The sequence below is a fragment of the Nyctibius grandis genome, chromosome 5 (genome assembly GCF_013368605.1).
Source record: "Nyctibius grandis isolate bNycGra1 chromosome 5, bNycGra1.pri, whole genome shotgun sequence".
Taxonomy (NCBI): Eukaryota; Metazoa; Chordata; class Aves; order Nyctibiiformes; family Nyctibiidae; genus Nyctibius; species Nyctibius grandis.
In genome coordinates, this window is record NC_090662.1 from 80,681,243 (window position 1) to 80,698,173 (window position 16,931).

The following is a 16,931-nucleotide window of genomic DNA, read 5'->3' on the forward strand; positions in this document are numbered from 1 at the left end:
GGGAAATACAATTATAAAAAAGTATGTCTTTTCCATAGGACTGATTTATTTAACATCTTAAGTCCACCCCCTAGCTGCTGGGGTCTATAAGCACTGACTTTAACAAATAATTCTGTAGCTATCGGCACAGCTAAATTTTAATCTAAAAAATGTTACGCTGTGTGTGGTCAACAAGACTATTTTTAACCTGATGGTCAACCACTGTGAAATTACATGTACTAAGATGTAACTTCTGATACACAGATCGACCCTAGAGCTGAAGAAATTTTTCCCCCATTGAGATTTCAATGGTTCCTATAAAAGCAGGATGTTCTTTAGCAAATGCAAATACTCAGACTACATGTTCTTTCACAACGAGCCTGCAACGGGTTATTGAGAATTTTCTAAGTCCTACAAAAATAACCTCTTTATACAACAGGGCAACATGTACAAGGGGGAACACTGACTCTTCTCCTAAGGAATTTTGGCACCTAAATGTTTATGTACATGTAAGTTGATCTTCTAGAGTCGCTCAATGCCACCCATGCAAAAGGTGAAGCAGCTCATACTACTTTATGGCCCTGCATGAGGGGCCATAACTCCAGCAGTTCAGTACCTTCAAGATCACAGCTCCACCTGTTCCTTTCAGTCTCTTATGATCACACACTAAGTGAACCAAGCTCTAGCGCACACTTTTCATTTAACAATTATATTGCAGTACTACACAGATGGTCTGAAGGACACATGCTCCTCATGAAGATGTCATTTCACACAGTGCCATTTGCAGAATCAGATTGTGTATTCGATGAACACTTAAATCCTTGAAGTTCTTAGGACAAAGATTTTAAGCATTACAATTTAAAAACGCAATACATTGTTTCCTTCTGCTCCACATGGTTAGGTGATAATATATTTTAAAAGTGTATTAAAATTCCAATACTAAATTTAGAAAAGTTTATTGCTGGTAAGCCTCTAGCAATAAGATTAACTGCAAATTCTCCCCCCAGCATCTTTCCTGATTAGATTGCTATACACAACCATTATGTTATTACGCAACATATTTGCTAGAGTGTATATTCTTTAAATGTTTATATTCATACAGAACATGAGTTTTTCCTGGTGGATAATCAGACTTATCTTTCAAATTCGTACTAAAATTTCCCTAGTCAAGAACGAGAGCCCAGGAACTTGCTCACCAATCACTTTGAAAACCTTGACCTCAGCTGCAGAGGCTTACAACAGGCATAAGAAGAGATTTTAATTCTTTTTGTTTGGGGCAGACAGCACAGAAAGAGTTATAAGTACAATCCTTTGCCTTTACTGGAGGTTACATAGAAATATACAATAAATCCAGTCAAAGCATGTATGAAGCTGTACATCACTTGCCAGACTGCAAACATAAGGTTAGCAAACTTGCATATCTCTCTTTAATGCTTTGCTAACCATTAACTATGCATGAAAAAGATACAGCTGGTGTGCCCCCTCCACACTGGGGCATGCACAAAGGTTTACAATTACTTAGACCAAATCACAGCCTCCCGACAGCCTGTACACCTTTTAAGTCACCTGTGAGCTTTGGAAATCTAGATTGTGGACTGCAAGTCATTACACAGACAACCTTTGGTTGTTTGTAAACAATGGCAGAATGTTTTGTGATATATTGCCATCCGTGGAAAAATAAAACCTTCAGCTCAGCATAAGGTATAGACCTCTACTACTATAAAAATGTTAGTTTCCACCACTATCATCCGGTCATTGACTTGTTTCCTTGTGGCTGCAAGTTAAAGCAACTTCAGTCATAAAAAGAGTTATTTGCCTCTTCACCACCATGAATCATACCACAAGTACTGATGAAAATGTATTTTCCTTGGAAAAACAGTCTGTCTAGACTACTCAAATGCACAATACATATACGGGCTCTGTCATTTAAAGTTATTAAAATAGTTCTTAGTATTTTATTTCTGTAAATAAAATGAACGTCTAGCTACCGGTTATATTTCCACCTTGATCACGCTGCACTTGCTGCAGTGCAGACTAGTAACCCATTTTTACCATCTGTGGAATACCAAGAATGTTGTTTTTAATAAGGTTTCTGTTCCCAATCCTCATCTCCATCACCTCTGAAAGAAAGTAACACTCTTAATTTTTTTTCTTTCCCTTCAGAAATGCCAACTCTAATATTAACAGAACATTATGTGCAGTGACTAGACAACCATTCTGTTCTTGGAAGATAAACATCTAGGCAAAATATCAACACTTTGTTCTTATTAAAAAGGAGAATTTGACTCAAAGACAAGAAAAATCCCCACCACGCTGTTAAAATGTGGAGTTACAAGTGGATTAGAAGGGAGCTTGAAGAAACCATCAGAACCACTCAGCATATTAGCCTCCAACGCAAATCAAGTTCTAACGAAATCTCATAATGGTAGATTAAAAAAAACCTTATTTGTGCATTTACTAAGAAAAGACTCAGTTTGACAGCCCACTGCCTGACATGAGATCAGCTACATACTGATACTGATTCATATAGCATTAGCAATGTTTACTAAATACAGTTAACAGGACTGGTCTCTTTATCTTCTGGTATTTTACTTGAATCATTTTATTTTTAGAAAGTAAACATCTTAAGCATGTTATTTCTTAATAAATTATCTATTAAAAGTCTAAAGGCATAATAAATGGGACTCCTGTTATATCCCCACAAGTAGCAAAAACACATGCCTGAGATTACTCTCCTATTGTGAAGTAAAAACCACGTGTAAGTGGTTGCAGACTTGGGAACTGGCATTTATAAGCTTGCTGCATGCGTTAAGATGTAAAATCTTTTTCTTGAATCAACCTAAAAGTTGAACCCAAATCTAACAGACAATGTCTCTTAATGACCCTGCTCTAGCAAAATCAGCAAGTTTGAAGTACTGGGGAGTCTCAACCTGGACTTAAACCATGCCAGGAAACCAAGAAAAAATAACAAAAAGGACTGGCCACCCACCTGTGTGTTATTCGTGGTATCCAAACCATATGACACACTACTACAGTGATACTTTGTACAGGTCTAAAAAAAAAAAACAAAAAAAGAAAATTATTAACATGTAAAAATAGTAAACCAAGATTATGAGCAAATTTCTCCAAATTATTTTTGATGGCCTACTGTGGATGTTGTTTCATTTAAACCAAAATTTCCACTGAAGTGCTTATATTTTCCCTAGAAAAGCTAAATGATCTTTTTTTGTAAAAGTCTGTGGAAAGGATATCAGACTTTTTTTTTTTTTCTCTTGGACTATTTATATTCTGTATGTGGCTAATAATGGATCATGGTCCTTTTGCAATAGACAGAGATCAACAAGTAAACTTGTATTTAGTATTTTTACTTGCATATCCACGTTAATATGCAACAATAGTTTTAGCTTCCACAGTTTTGGGCATTACCATTTATTTTTATTTATTTTTTAACATCTATAAAGGCAGCTTGCCACTTCTTATTGCCTTGATACAGTCCCTTCCATATCACACATGATGTCCGGAGGATGGAAGAAGGCAAAAGACCTGATGTCTCCCGATACAAAGCTTGTTACTTTTCCTTTCTACACTTGCACTATTCCCTAAAATTCTCACTGAAAAGTAAAGGATAAGCATGGGGCATTTCTCTCCCCACACAAACCTGCTAGCAAAAGGATATTGCAGAATGGAAAAAAAGTCTTGTAGCTTCTGTCTGGAAAGCCACGGTTACAGATAGCCCCCTCCTTTTCCATCAGAACAATGCTCATGTAACTGGAGAGTCTGGAAGTTGTGTCATGGTGATGATAACAAAATGCTGGAAGAATGCCATGGTGAACGTTTACATAATTGTAACTACTGGGATTTTGATCCAAACAGGTGACAGTTCACCTGAAGACAAGCAGATGCCTCACATTATTCTCTTTACCTGGATCTTCCTCCAGTTCCTTTCCACTCCTTTCCAACTTCACTTTCCCTGGAGGAAGAACTATAGCACTCTTGGGCATCTGTGGGAGACTCTTTAGTAGGGGCATTTCCTCTCAATACACGTGAGAACAGCTAAGCTGCTTTCCCTAGATTAAGTTTAGGTATGCTCTGTCTTTAGGAACCTCTCTGCATGAAAAGGTTTGTTTGCCCCATTCTTCCCACCTTGATCTTACGATCCTGGCACCCCTGCTGGGGAAAACAAAACCAACCTAGGTCTGGTCATATTCCGTAAGAACATACTGTAATCTTTACAATTATTTATCCTTTATCTCTTCTCCTCCTTCTCCTCCATCACAGCCATAGACAGGGAAGAAGCATGTGACCCTGCACTATGCCCATCATTGCTAATAACCACAGGATCTATTACAGACAGTAAATAATTGGCAAACCCGATTGATACCCGGCCCTTTTCTGGTCAAAGTCTAGCAGCAGGTTATGAGATAAGACTGGTTCATCTTCCTGCCTTTGACGCAGAGGGAAGCTAGAAACAGACACTAAGCAGCTGCTGCAAGGGCTAAGATGATCAGAATTATCATGGCTCTGCTCACACCAGAGCTGCTCTGTGCAGCTGCTGGTTCAGCACAATGTCAGAACAAAGTAAAAACACCACAGCCTTTACATCAAAAAGGCAGGCAACAAATTCTCCATCCATAATAGAACAGAAATTTTTTTTCCTCAGACCTTTACAGTCAACCAATGGCAACCATCTTAAATCTACAGATTTTTCTGCAAGTTTTGATTCACATATATATATATATATATATATGTAGACTGGAAACCTGCCTCATTATGAATCTTGTTGACATTATTTGCTGGTAGGGTAGGGGACAGTAAAGAGTAAGAGCAAGGAAGGAAGGAAGGAAAGCGCTTACAGAACACTGTATTTAAAGGGTCCACAGAAATATAGGCATTGCTGTTCATTTCAAGCCTCAACCAAGTAACCAGAAACCATTCTAATTAAATAGACATCAGCAATCTCCCATTTCCTTTGTGCTCCAAGTGGATATCAGTCCACATTATAAAACCGCTATGCATGTGTCATAAATCAGCAACATCTTGGCAGGCTGTACTAGGAAGCCTCCAAATTGCAGGAAAGAAAAAAAAAAAAACAGCTATACACATTTCCTAAAAGCAGTATCAGCAACTAGAAAGGAAAGCCTACAAGGCAGCCCATTGATCTACTAATTGTTACAACTTAAGGATATTAGCTCAGGTTAGTCCTCTCTCCTAAAAGGAGCAGAATGACTTACATTGAGACAGTCACCGCCTGTCTCCCATTACAGCAATCAGAAAAAGTCAACAGCATCAGACAGGTGAACCTCGTCAGGCAGGATCCAGTCTCTAGTTCAAACTGTACTTCAACAAGCCACTGCAATAATATGCTTTTATACTCACAGTTTATGGGAAATAAAGTAATTCAGCTCAGCACAGCTTAAATCAGTCAGTCACTGCAGAAGCAATAGGACTCGAGTAGCGAATAAAAGCCAAGGTAGGAAAAAAAAATACTGTCAAGAACCACTGGATTTAAACTTGGTAGGACATTTGATCAGAGTTAGGAAAAGGTTTTTTAAATAAGAGGGGAGTGTAACAGTCTTCCATAGGACTAACAAGGGGTGAACAGATAAAGCTGGAGCTTACTATATTCGGACACAAGATCCTACATTTCCCTGTGGTATCAAGGGTCTAGTAATGATGATGCAGGCTCTCGACAAGCTTTTATTCTCAAGTTGGAAGCCCCACTACTACCCCGCTCTCCCCTTTTTTCCCTCATTAACATAAGATTACGTTGCATTTAAATAGCATCCCGGGTTCTAAAGCTGCCCTTCTTCAATGGATCTGAACTCAATCTCCTCAAACCTCATTCCACTCTGGATGTTATAAAACGAGAAAAAGAATTAAGGCATGTGTAAAGTTTCCATATTAATACCAGAAGTCACACCCAAACCATGTGTGTGAACACAGATGTGTCAGGCTGAAAACAGTAATTAACACTGGCATTTAGTTAAAACAACAGCTACTGCTCTATTCTGTACTACCCATGCAGGGCACAGTTATGAAAAAAAACAACCCCTCCAGGAGAACAGCTGCAGTGCACAGTTAGCTGTCCCTGTATGCACTACACAAGATTCAAAAGTATGGGAGTCTCAGTACATGGGGCAAGAGTTAACCACTGCAGATGGGCAATACTACACACACGAGAGCTAAAGAGAATTCAGTGTTTGCGAACTCAGGACAATTCATTGGTTTGACTCGCCTTAGTCCAGGTTTGGTTCTTTTCCTTCTGCAGATTGCTGAAAGAGGTGGAAAAGCTGGCTCCCTGTTTTGCAGTTTTCAAAAAAAAAAAAAAAAGGCCAAAGAACAAAGACCTGGAGCAAAGCCCACCAAAATCAGAGTTTTTCCATGATCTTCAGTGGATTTTGGACCAAACTATGAGTACCAAAGAGAACCTTCTCATCCACAGAAGGTGGCATCAGGTTGACGTACTTAGGAAGGGTAAAGCTAGCACAGCTCTGATCCTTACCGTAAATGTTAAGACGACAGACAGTTCATTAAAAAGCTGTAGCAATATTCACCAAAACACAGCACAGACAGAGCATTTGTAAAGTTAAACCACAGTAAAGGGGCAGGATTGAAGTACTCTTACACCTGGTAACTTATCATCACCCAGCAGCAAGAATGTCTAAGTGCCATCTATAACATCAACTAGCAAAGGGGCAACTGTCTACTGTTAGGAAGCCCAGTACTTGCTTCCTAGCGTAGATATTTCTGTGAGATGCTCACAGTCACCTTTCAAAAGCACTCAGACTCACTTTCAAATAAAAAAAAAAAATATTAAAAACACTAACGCGCTAAACACATAGGAACAAAAAACCCCAAACAACCCCAAATGGTACCAAGAGAACAAACCAATTACTTAAAACTTTCCTGTTTGGTAAAGTAGTAAAATGCTCTGAGCTATAATAATTAGGGGATAGCAAAACTCAAAAAAACACAGGATTTTCTTAAGCTATGGAAACATGAAACCAAAATCCCAATACAAGTGCAAATAGCAGTTTACTTCTACCAGATAGTGTATCAACTGATTGTTAGGGCATACACTCTGCAAATGCTACAAAGACCATGAAAATCCCAATATTATTTTTACAGATTGGAAAAACACAAAGGCCAAAAACAACACCAATAAGTCAAATAAAAAACTCATGCTTATGTTTACATAAAAGTTTGATGAGTATAATATATTCGTCACACTCCCACAATTATTCCCCGAAAATACTATAAATATTATTTTGACAATGTAATTACAGTTTTTACTTTAACAGTGGCAGCAAAGTACTGGCACCAGTCCCCCATACAAAAAGCCTAGACAGACAAAGCAAAGATCACACATGGAAACTGGCAACTCTTAAGTTCAGGGCTGTCCCTTATTTATACAGCTAAAAAAAGTCTGTTTAAATTAGCATCTGGTTTATTTAAGCTGTAAAACGTAAGTAGTTTAATTATGCTAACAGTAAGCAAAAGGAAACCCCAAATACAAAAATAAATGGAAGTGCAGATTTTAAAATTCTCTTTTCTTCCAAGCAACTGAGGCATGCTCCTTTCATGCTGCTTTTTGGGAATTAACCCCATGGACTGTGGGTCCATTCAGAAACTGCTCTCTTCCACTTCCTCTCCCTTGAAAGAAAAGCTAATACGAATATGAACTTAAATTGACAAATGTCACCCATTAATAGTTCATGATGTTTTGACTCTGTATGACAAGTAAAATGGTTCAAAGCTTTATAACCCACTTACTCTCATTCCACGTAAATCAGCACGTAACATGACACGCACAATAAATCTGCAGCGTAACAATTTACAGTATTTGCTCAAAAAAACTCCCAAAACAAACCAACAGAAAAAAAAAAAATGAAACAAAACCCCAACAAAACAGTTTGCCTCCTCCTCCCGAGATAAACATAGAGGGCACTGATGTGGGAGGAGAGGAAGGATTAACTTTCCTTCCTTAGTCCTGTTGGTTTAAATTAGTAGCCATTGTGTTTGAGAGTCTCCAGGATACAATTTAAAGTTAATTCTCCAACTGTAGTCACATTACAATCAAATCCACATAACCAAGCCTGTGTGGAGACACTTGTTGTTCAGACAGTAAAAAACACCTCTGTTTATAGGCAATAAAACTTAGCAAAAGTTTCCCAAATGCATTGGGTGAGCTCTGGATATTCGCTCTGCTATGATGTCTGTCTAGTAAAAATTTACTGTTCCATCACACTTTCCAGGCATATTTTTAAATATTTATTTTTCATATATAAAACACAAGCAGTAATTTGGAAATGAAACCACTCAGTGCAACATGATTAAAGAACTACAAAAAGTAGTGCAAGCAGAAAGCAAATTTTTTAAAGAATAAAACAGAAACATGAAAGATACTGAACAGGAAATAAAAGAGAAGCACAAAAGATGAGAGACAGACTCCTTTGGTCAATATTTGGCATTCATTAAAGAATATTAGGTTCCATAGTTGACCACTCTGTTTCTCTTCCTGTTAATCTAAAATACATTGCAGAATGACCAGTTATTCCAAATGATAAGGTACAGAAAAAAAGAAAGTATCAAAAATACACCATAGATAGTTAGACTCCTATGCCAGTGTGTAAGCCCTAAATGCCCCAATTTTCAAGCTAACTGGCTCTGCAAAGGTACCACTCAGCTGCATTCTGAAAGGTCTGAGTATTTACTTCTAGCTCATTTTCCTATTGCCAAGATATAATCTTTTTAATGGGACCAAAAGTAACAGTGCTGCTGTTGCCATTGCCTTCTAGGGGAAGAAAGTAAATAAATAGATAGATAGACAAATAAATATTGACAAGAATCAAGAAATTGTTGAGGACACATGGTTACCCATTAAAAAAGGATACAGGAAAATCAATTTAGTGTTCTTTGGCTGGTTTGAGAATGTCACCTTCCCCTACTTTTCCATACCCTCAAAATTAGCCAGTCTCAGTTTTTCAGTGCAATTCCAATTTGCAAACGGTTGAGTGCAGAACTAGGAACAGGTCAGAGCAAAGAAACATCTTATGTTTTGTTTCATTGAGTGAGGACAGAACTGAGAGGTTTACTTCTCCTAGCCTCTCTTGAGGAAGTAGAAATCACTTGAATCATTTAACTGGTATTCATTCATTTTTGTTTCCAGGAATACTTTTGCAAACATAACCAACTCAAAGCTCCCTGTTTTACTCAGATTCTTCTTCTGGAAAACAAAAGCATTTGATTAAACATCTCCTTTCTTCCTTGAAAAGGACTTGGAACTAACAATTCTTTAGATAAGCTACCCAATGCAGCTCCTGGGAATTTCTGATCTCCTCTTCCTCATTTCTTTTCACGGATCTCTCATAACAAAATGTCAATGCGATTCTCTAGTACTACATGGACTCCTACAGCTTATGATTCAGTGGCTTTTTAACACAGCACACCTTCACCTTCAAGAGTTTACAAAAAAATCAAGTATCCTCCTTCTTTGCTCAAGATTAAATGCTTTCATCCCATCTGGCCTTTCCAAGAAATAATATCTCTGGAAGCTATATATAACCTAGGTTCCTTACCTCTTATTTTTGAAGGACACACACACACTTATGATTTTTTTTTTTAATCTCTGTGAAGGAAAGATGTTGTTTCTATTTTTACAGAGTTCTGAACTCCAAGGTTACTTATTGCCATTTCTTCTGCAGAGTACTTCTCTTCCACACTGACAGATTAAAAAGTACTTTCCAACGCGCTGTCTTCCTAGACCACAATCAACCCATAAGGCAGCAACTGGTCAAGAGCAATTCTTTTTTCATTAACTAAGAGAAAATATGCATGATAGCTGATCAGGTTCAAATCAGTCTGAGGACTCAAAGAACACTGACTGAAGCTGAACCCAAGTTGTTATTAATGCTGCTGGCAGGCAGAGGAAAATTTAAAAAAAAAAAAAAAAACACCACTGAAGAAGTTTCACATTCATTGTGGTCATCTTACCTTGAACAGCATCACAGGCTCTCTCCTCTTCTGCTTAAAGAAACATTTCTTTATAGCTCCCTTTTAAATACAAGGCATTTGGAGTATTTCAAAAATGTTTAAAACAAGATATTCCATATTTGCCCACACACATCCTCCCTCAAGAAAGGAGGTGTGAACAGGTGCTAGACATACGATATGCATGTTGCTGAACATCCCCTACCAGAAAATGCTCACGTTACTTTAATAACGTGGTATTAAAAAAAAAAAAAAAAAAAAATCTACATAGAGTCATCTTTCATCACTGCTTTTAAAGGAATTTTTAAGTTCTGTTCTGAATAGAGTATCTGTAGCAGTTTAACTACACCTGAACAATTTTCAGAAATTGGAAGCAAAGTCAAATTCCTGTTCAAGGATTCAAGCTTATCATCCACTATAATTTACCCAGTGTTTCTGGACTTCATAACATTAAGAGCAGCGAACGACCTAAACCTTTGCACAACAGCTAGCACATCTGGACCCTGATTTTGACTGAGATCTCCAGGAGTACCCATGACATTAACATATGCTGCTAATACTCTCCCATTAATGCATGTTCACGCAACTTACCTTGGTCGGTTAAAACCCCCAAAAACTTAAGCAGCATGGAATCAGCACAGAATAACAATAAGAATACCCATGCTATTTGGTTTAAAGCTAGCTCAAGTATCACCAGAAGCTGGGAACTGAGGAATGCTGGCACAATGCTCAGAGCACCTCTCTCAGGCACACACAAGCAGTGCAGTATTGCTCTGCAGCTGACATGGTGCAGTTGCACTTGATTCTGCTCAGAGAGGACAATCAACTCATTCAGAGAACTTGCACAACAAAATGTCCCATGCAGGGCACCTATCAAGCATTCAGTGCCTTTTCATCCTAGAGGAGAGAAAAGTATTTTGGCAGATAAATACTTTTTAAGCAATTATGTTGGAATTCAAAGCACATTCTTCAGCATCGGCAATATTTAGAAGCGGTGAAAGGTTTTAGAAGATCTATTTACAAACAAAAAGATTAAAGCTCCTTCTGTCTGGGATGGGGTGAGGGTGGGAATCAATGAAAGGATCAAATGGGACACAACCTATAGCATAAGCTTGCTTCAAAACAGGCATGCCCTCACTGCAATTTATTAAGGACAAAGCAAGCTATCTGTTTTTTTCCAGATTTCAGAGATGAAACCTAAATCCAGATCTCACACTCTGGAATCTAAAGATTCATCATCTTGACAAACCTCAACACACCTTCCTGAAGGTCTGCTAGATTCTGCTGGAAAGCTTAAGGTTTGTCATAGGAAAAAGGAAAAAAAGAAACACAACCCCACAACCAAACCAAGACACATGCTATGAAGTGAAGGAGATTTTCTACCTGGGCTTCTGACAAGGATATTTCCTATGTCTGCTGCAATCCCTAACATACTGAACTACTTCTTAGCCCTTAAGAGATCTGGGTCTGCTTTAAGTTCAGTTAAAGTTCATCTGGCAGCTTCATCAGCCTGCTCCTCCAGCAAGTGTTCTTGGTCTTTGTATCCACAGCAGGAAAAAAAAAAGCTTGCTATGATGAGGATTTTTTTTTTTTTTTAAAATTAAAAAAATTACCAAAGCAAAACGGATGTGGAGAGGATACTATGAAAATTCCATTAAATCTATATTCTGCAGAAATTTATTTTTTTTCCTAAGACTCAAAGTAAAAATTTAAGTATCTTATTAGCTATTTGTTGGAAGACTGTGGTCTCAAATCAAAGAAATATAATGGACCTTCCTGCATGCAGCATTTCCACATGAGTTAGGTACAGTTCCTGCATCTTCAACCCCTATTCAAATTAATTCTGCACTGGAGAGAGGGGTGCAGCATTTGTCATCATCTCTGTCTTCCCACCAGGAATATCCAAGCTCTGTAATCTAAAAGGTTAAGTACCTCCTTACACAATCACTCACTTCCTAGACTTTCAGCATGCATAGTTTTAAGAACACTGAGGTTAAGTCCAGTTTTCAGATACTGTCCAAGAAGTGTGGCACTTGAATTTTTCTCTACTTGACTGGGAAGTTCTCTCTCTTGCAGAGAGGAGGGAGGACTGCCAGAGCAGTAAGAAAACAGAGCACATCTACAAGTATGTGTGACTTATCTGACACAAGTCAGTCTTGACGCTGCCCAGAAGAAGGGCTACAAACTGTTAAATACTTGTTAAGCATCTTTGCCCATCAACCCCCTGCACTCATCTAGCTGCTGGCTTTCACTCTGCAACTCCTTAGAGAAGGTTCCCTACAGAATATGAATTGTTCAAGACAAATTACTACTATGTATTGTAAGCTATTACGAGAAGAGAAACTAGGCTACGGACTAACCTGGGAAGTAAGAAGGGAGGAAGAGTGGGAAAAACAGCTATCTGTAACACCACCATATGGGAAAGGCCTAAAAATGTTCTTTTAATATATGTATTAAAAAGAAGATGATTGTTACAGGGATGGCTGGCTTGCAGGTGGGGTTGGACAATCTTTATATGCCATATGTATGAATTAACTAGTTATTTTTAAACCTATCCGAAGCCTTAAAGAGCTATTCCAGGACAGACATACTAACTCACCTTCAGGTTTTCTGGCCCATTGCCTTAGTGGCATATCAGGTACAGCTTTCTCCACAGCTGGCTGGGACAAGTACATTACAAGCATACAGGAATTTATCTAACTTTTTATAGCATTAAAAAAAAAAAAAAAAGAGATGCTGAAAAAGTGCACTAGAGTTGTTTTAGTAAATATACTGAAGTCAGGAGCCAAATTAACCATGTATATAACACTTGGGCCTAAGATAAACTATTAAAACCAGTATTTCTCCTAGCAGAAAAGTTGCAAAGGAGTCTGGATTTAATTGAATGAATCTTAGCAACAGTTTTTAATCACACCACTTTGCACAGCACCTCCTTTTTTGCTGCTTTGATCACTAACATATTGTTAGAACATGCAGTTCATCCCCTCCCATAGAACCACCACACTGGTCACAGTAATGGACAGAGAATATATACTTTATTTCATATCTGGTTTTATCCATTACAAATTGTACTACACTGAACTTTCCAACTAAAATTACCACACCGCTCAGAGACTTACCAGTCTTAACAGTTACCAACAGATAAAAGAGTGAAAACTTACTACAGATCAGGTTAAAATAAGTCTGCATGAAAAATTTTCAATCATCTCTCTTCTTCATAAATGTAACAATGTTGGAACTTCAAATTTACTTAGCCTACAATGATTTGCTCTGGGCGTGTTTTACCGGAACATGAACTGAAACATTAGTGCTGTTCACAGTACAATACAGCACTACCTCTTTATCCTTGTATTTTGTTGCTATGGAAGCAACATTAAGGTATTTAAAATACCTTAAGGATATAAACAGGCACCGAAGGGATCATCAAATCCAAGCAGCCATTTAAAGGAGGAAACGGGACACATATCCAAATGAACCACTTGAAATATTCCACTTAACACCTAATTATCTGCTAGAACAAAATACACATGCTACTCTAGCCTTGTGACCTGATTTCCTATATGAAACATGAGGAGAAGAATCATGAAGCAGAAATATAGTTAATAAACACACAGTAACATTTACTAATTTCATGTGTTTCTCTTGTTTCAACAGTGCTACCCAAGTCCAATTTAGCTATTTGCCTTGCTTTTGAAAGTAGGACTAATAATCCACAGTTGAATGTAACTGTTAACTTCTGAAGTATACCCTGTAGAAGAAGCTGGTTCTCTAGGCACTAGTTTAATTTTCACTTAGAACAAAATCCATCAGATCACTCAGCAATGAATTAGCAACACTTGCTTAAGTATAATTTTTTTTTGTTGTACTCACATAAATGGAATACTTAAGCCATGCTCATCACAATTGTTTCCCAATGAGATCAATACTACATATAGTATCAAACAAACCATCTATCCTGGGACAATACATCAAATTTCAGTTATATCTCAAACTCATTTGTTGAACGGCTACGTACAGTAACAGTCACAGAACACTTTTTATTGAAATACTATTAAAAGCTTTCTGGTCAATGCCTCCCTTAATTTTCAATGGTGATAAAAAGATATTTTGCAACATCCTCTGGCTAGGAAAAGGGGTCTGAAGCAGTTAACCAAATTACTGGGTTCCAACCCCTCCTTTCTTTTCTGCTGAGTAACATTCACTGCTGCTTCTTCAGATCCCAGCAGCAGAACAGCACACACACATCGGATAACCCGCCAAGGGAAGGGTCAGCAGCCACAAGACTGAGGGGGAAGCCTGAGGCCATGCATGTAACCAACAAGGGCTACATCCTGCTTGCTCTCTTGCATATACTGGAAGGCACCACTGAAAGGTGGTATTCTCACACTGCAATTCCTGATGCTTTGAATAAGCTGAAGGTGCGAAGTCCACTTTCCCAGGACAGCCTTTCAAGCCTACAGCTGCAAGGACCCTAGTAGGGACAATGTCAGGCTGGAAAAAAACAGCATTTTAGTTCCCATCGCTTTTCCTTTTCTCTTACTGGTCTATGAAGGGGTTCACAACTGTGGGGCACGACATTCTTGTTCTCCATGCTTTTTCTCAGTCCTCCCTGTCCAACCCTGTGATATGGCTTGAGAGTCACTCCTGTGTGCTATTAGTTCCTCCTCTTTATAATCATTGAGCAAGCCCTCTTTTTTGCCACCCATAGGGTTTAGTTCTGGTCCTCCCACAATGAAGGACTTTGCTAGCATCACTGATCATAGAATCACAGAATCATAGAATCATTTTGGTTGGAAAAGACCTTTAAGATCACCAAATCCAACCGTTAACCTAGTACTGCCAAGTCCACCACTAAACCATGTCCCTAAGCATCACACCTACACATCTTTTAAATACCTCCAGGGATGGTGACTCAACCACTTCCCTGGGCAACCTGTTCTAATGCTTGATAACCCTTGCGGTGAAGAAATTTTTCCTGATATCCAATCTAAACCTCCCCTGGCACAACTTGAGGCCATTTCCTCTTGTCCTATCTCTTGTTATTTGGGAGAAGAGAGCGACACCCACCTCACTACCACCTCCTTTCAGGCAGTTGTAGAGCAATAAGGTCTCCCCTGAGCCTCCTCTTCTCCAGGCTAAATAACCCTGGTTCTGTCAGCCGCTCCTCGTAAGACTCATGCTCTAGACCCTTCACCAGCCTCATTGCCCTTCTTTGAACACGCTCCAGTCCCTTTCAGTGTCTTTCTGTAGTGAGGGGCCCCTCCCTGGAAGAAGGATTCCAGCAACGGGTGAACGAGTGAACGTGGCTTAAGCATAACACCGTCACATGCCTGAAAGGCATATATATATTTGAGCCAAATATAGCAGCAAAAGGAGAAACAGTATCCTGGACTTCACTGCTCTTTCCCAGCTTCATAAAGGTGTTTGAGGGTTAAGTTACTGTATGACGGTAGTTTCACTTACTATAACAAAATGATAGAAAAGCAGCAACAGGAACCCAGTAAAAACCTTATCCAAGTAAAAGGAGTGAAAAGAAATAAAAGTAGCAAGAGAGATCGAATGTTCCCTACTCTCTGCAACCACAGATGGTAAAGACTGGGGTCCAATGCCTGGTATCAAGATCCACATGCACACACAGGGAAACACAGACTGTGAAGCGAATTACTGAAAAAGCCTTAATATCCAGTGAAATGAGTTTGGTAGAAATTGGCAGCAATAACTGCCACTAAGGAGGAAGGACACTATAGTCAGATTGTCTCTCGCTGCATGAAGAGAAAAAAACTCATCCATTAAGGAAATGTGAACACTACTCAAATCAGTACTTAGTTCTTGGCAGGTATTACCCTGACTGGCCAGCAATCACATTACAGAAATAGAGACCAGTGACGAGTGGCGTTCCTCAGGGGTCAGTATTGGGACCGGTGCTGTTTAACATCTTAGTCGGCGACATGGACAGTGGGCATTGAGTGCACCCTCAGCAAGTCTGATGACGACACCAAGCTGTGTGGAGTGGTCAACACACTGGAGGGAAGGGATGCCATCCAGAGGGGCTGTGCCAGGCTTGAGAGGGGTGCCCGTGCAAACCGCATGAAGTTCAACAAGGCCAAGTGCAAGGTCCTGCATGCGGGTCGGGCAATCCCAAGCACAAATACAGGCTGGGCGGAGAATGGATTGAGAGCAGCCCAGAGGAGAAGGACTTGGGGTGATGGTTGACGAGAAGCTCAACATGAGCCGGCAATGTGAGCCTGCAGCCCAGAAGGCCAACCATATCCTGGGCTGCATCAAAAGCAGCGTGGTCAGCAGGTCAAGGGAGGTGATTCTGCCCCTCTACTCTGCTCTCGTGAGACCCCACTGGAGTACTGCATCCAGCTCTGGGGTCCCCAACATAAGAAGGACATGGACCTGTTGGAATGAGTCCAGAGGAGGGCCATGAAGATGATCAGAGGGCTGGAGCACCTCTCCTATGAAGACAGGCTGAGAGAGTTGGGGTTGTTCAGCCTGGGGAAGAGAAGGCTCCGGGGAGACCTTCTAGCAGCCTTCCAGTATCTGAAGGGGGCCTACAGGAAAGCGGGAGAGGGGCTTTTTACAAGGGCAAGTAGTGATAGGACGAGGGGGAACAGTTTTAAACTGAAAGAGGGTAGATTTAGATTAGATCTTAGGAAGAAATTCTTTACTGTGAGGGTAGTGAGACACTGGAACAGGTTGCCCAGAGAAGCTGTGGATGCCCCCTCCCTGGCAGTGTTCAAGGCCAGGTTGGATGGGGCTCTGAGCAACCTGGTCTAGTGGAAGGTGTCCTTGCCTGTGGCAGGGGGGTTAGAACTAGATGATATTTAAAAAGTCCCTTCCAACCCAAATCATTCTATGATTCTATGAAAATTAAAAGGTAATTTTTAAAAAAGTCAGAGCCAAAATTTGTTTCCAGAATTGGATAAATTATTTTAAGTGTCAGCAAATAAAAAGGG

The 16,931-nt window shown here is 39.4% G+C and overlaps 1 protein-coding gene across 2 annotated transcripts in view; it reads right to left on the minus strand.

Annotated features, from left to right (window-relative positions):
• The window catches only part of ATXN10 (ataxin 10), a 108,551-nt gene that overhangs the window by 82,133 nt on the left and 9,487 nt on the right, over positions 1-16,931 (minus strand). The window lies entirely within an intron of this gene.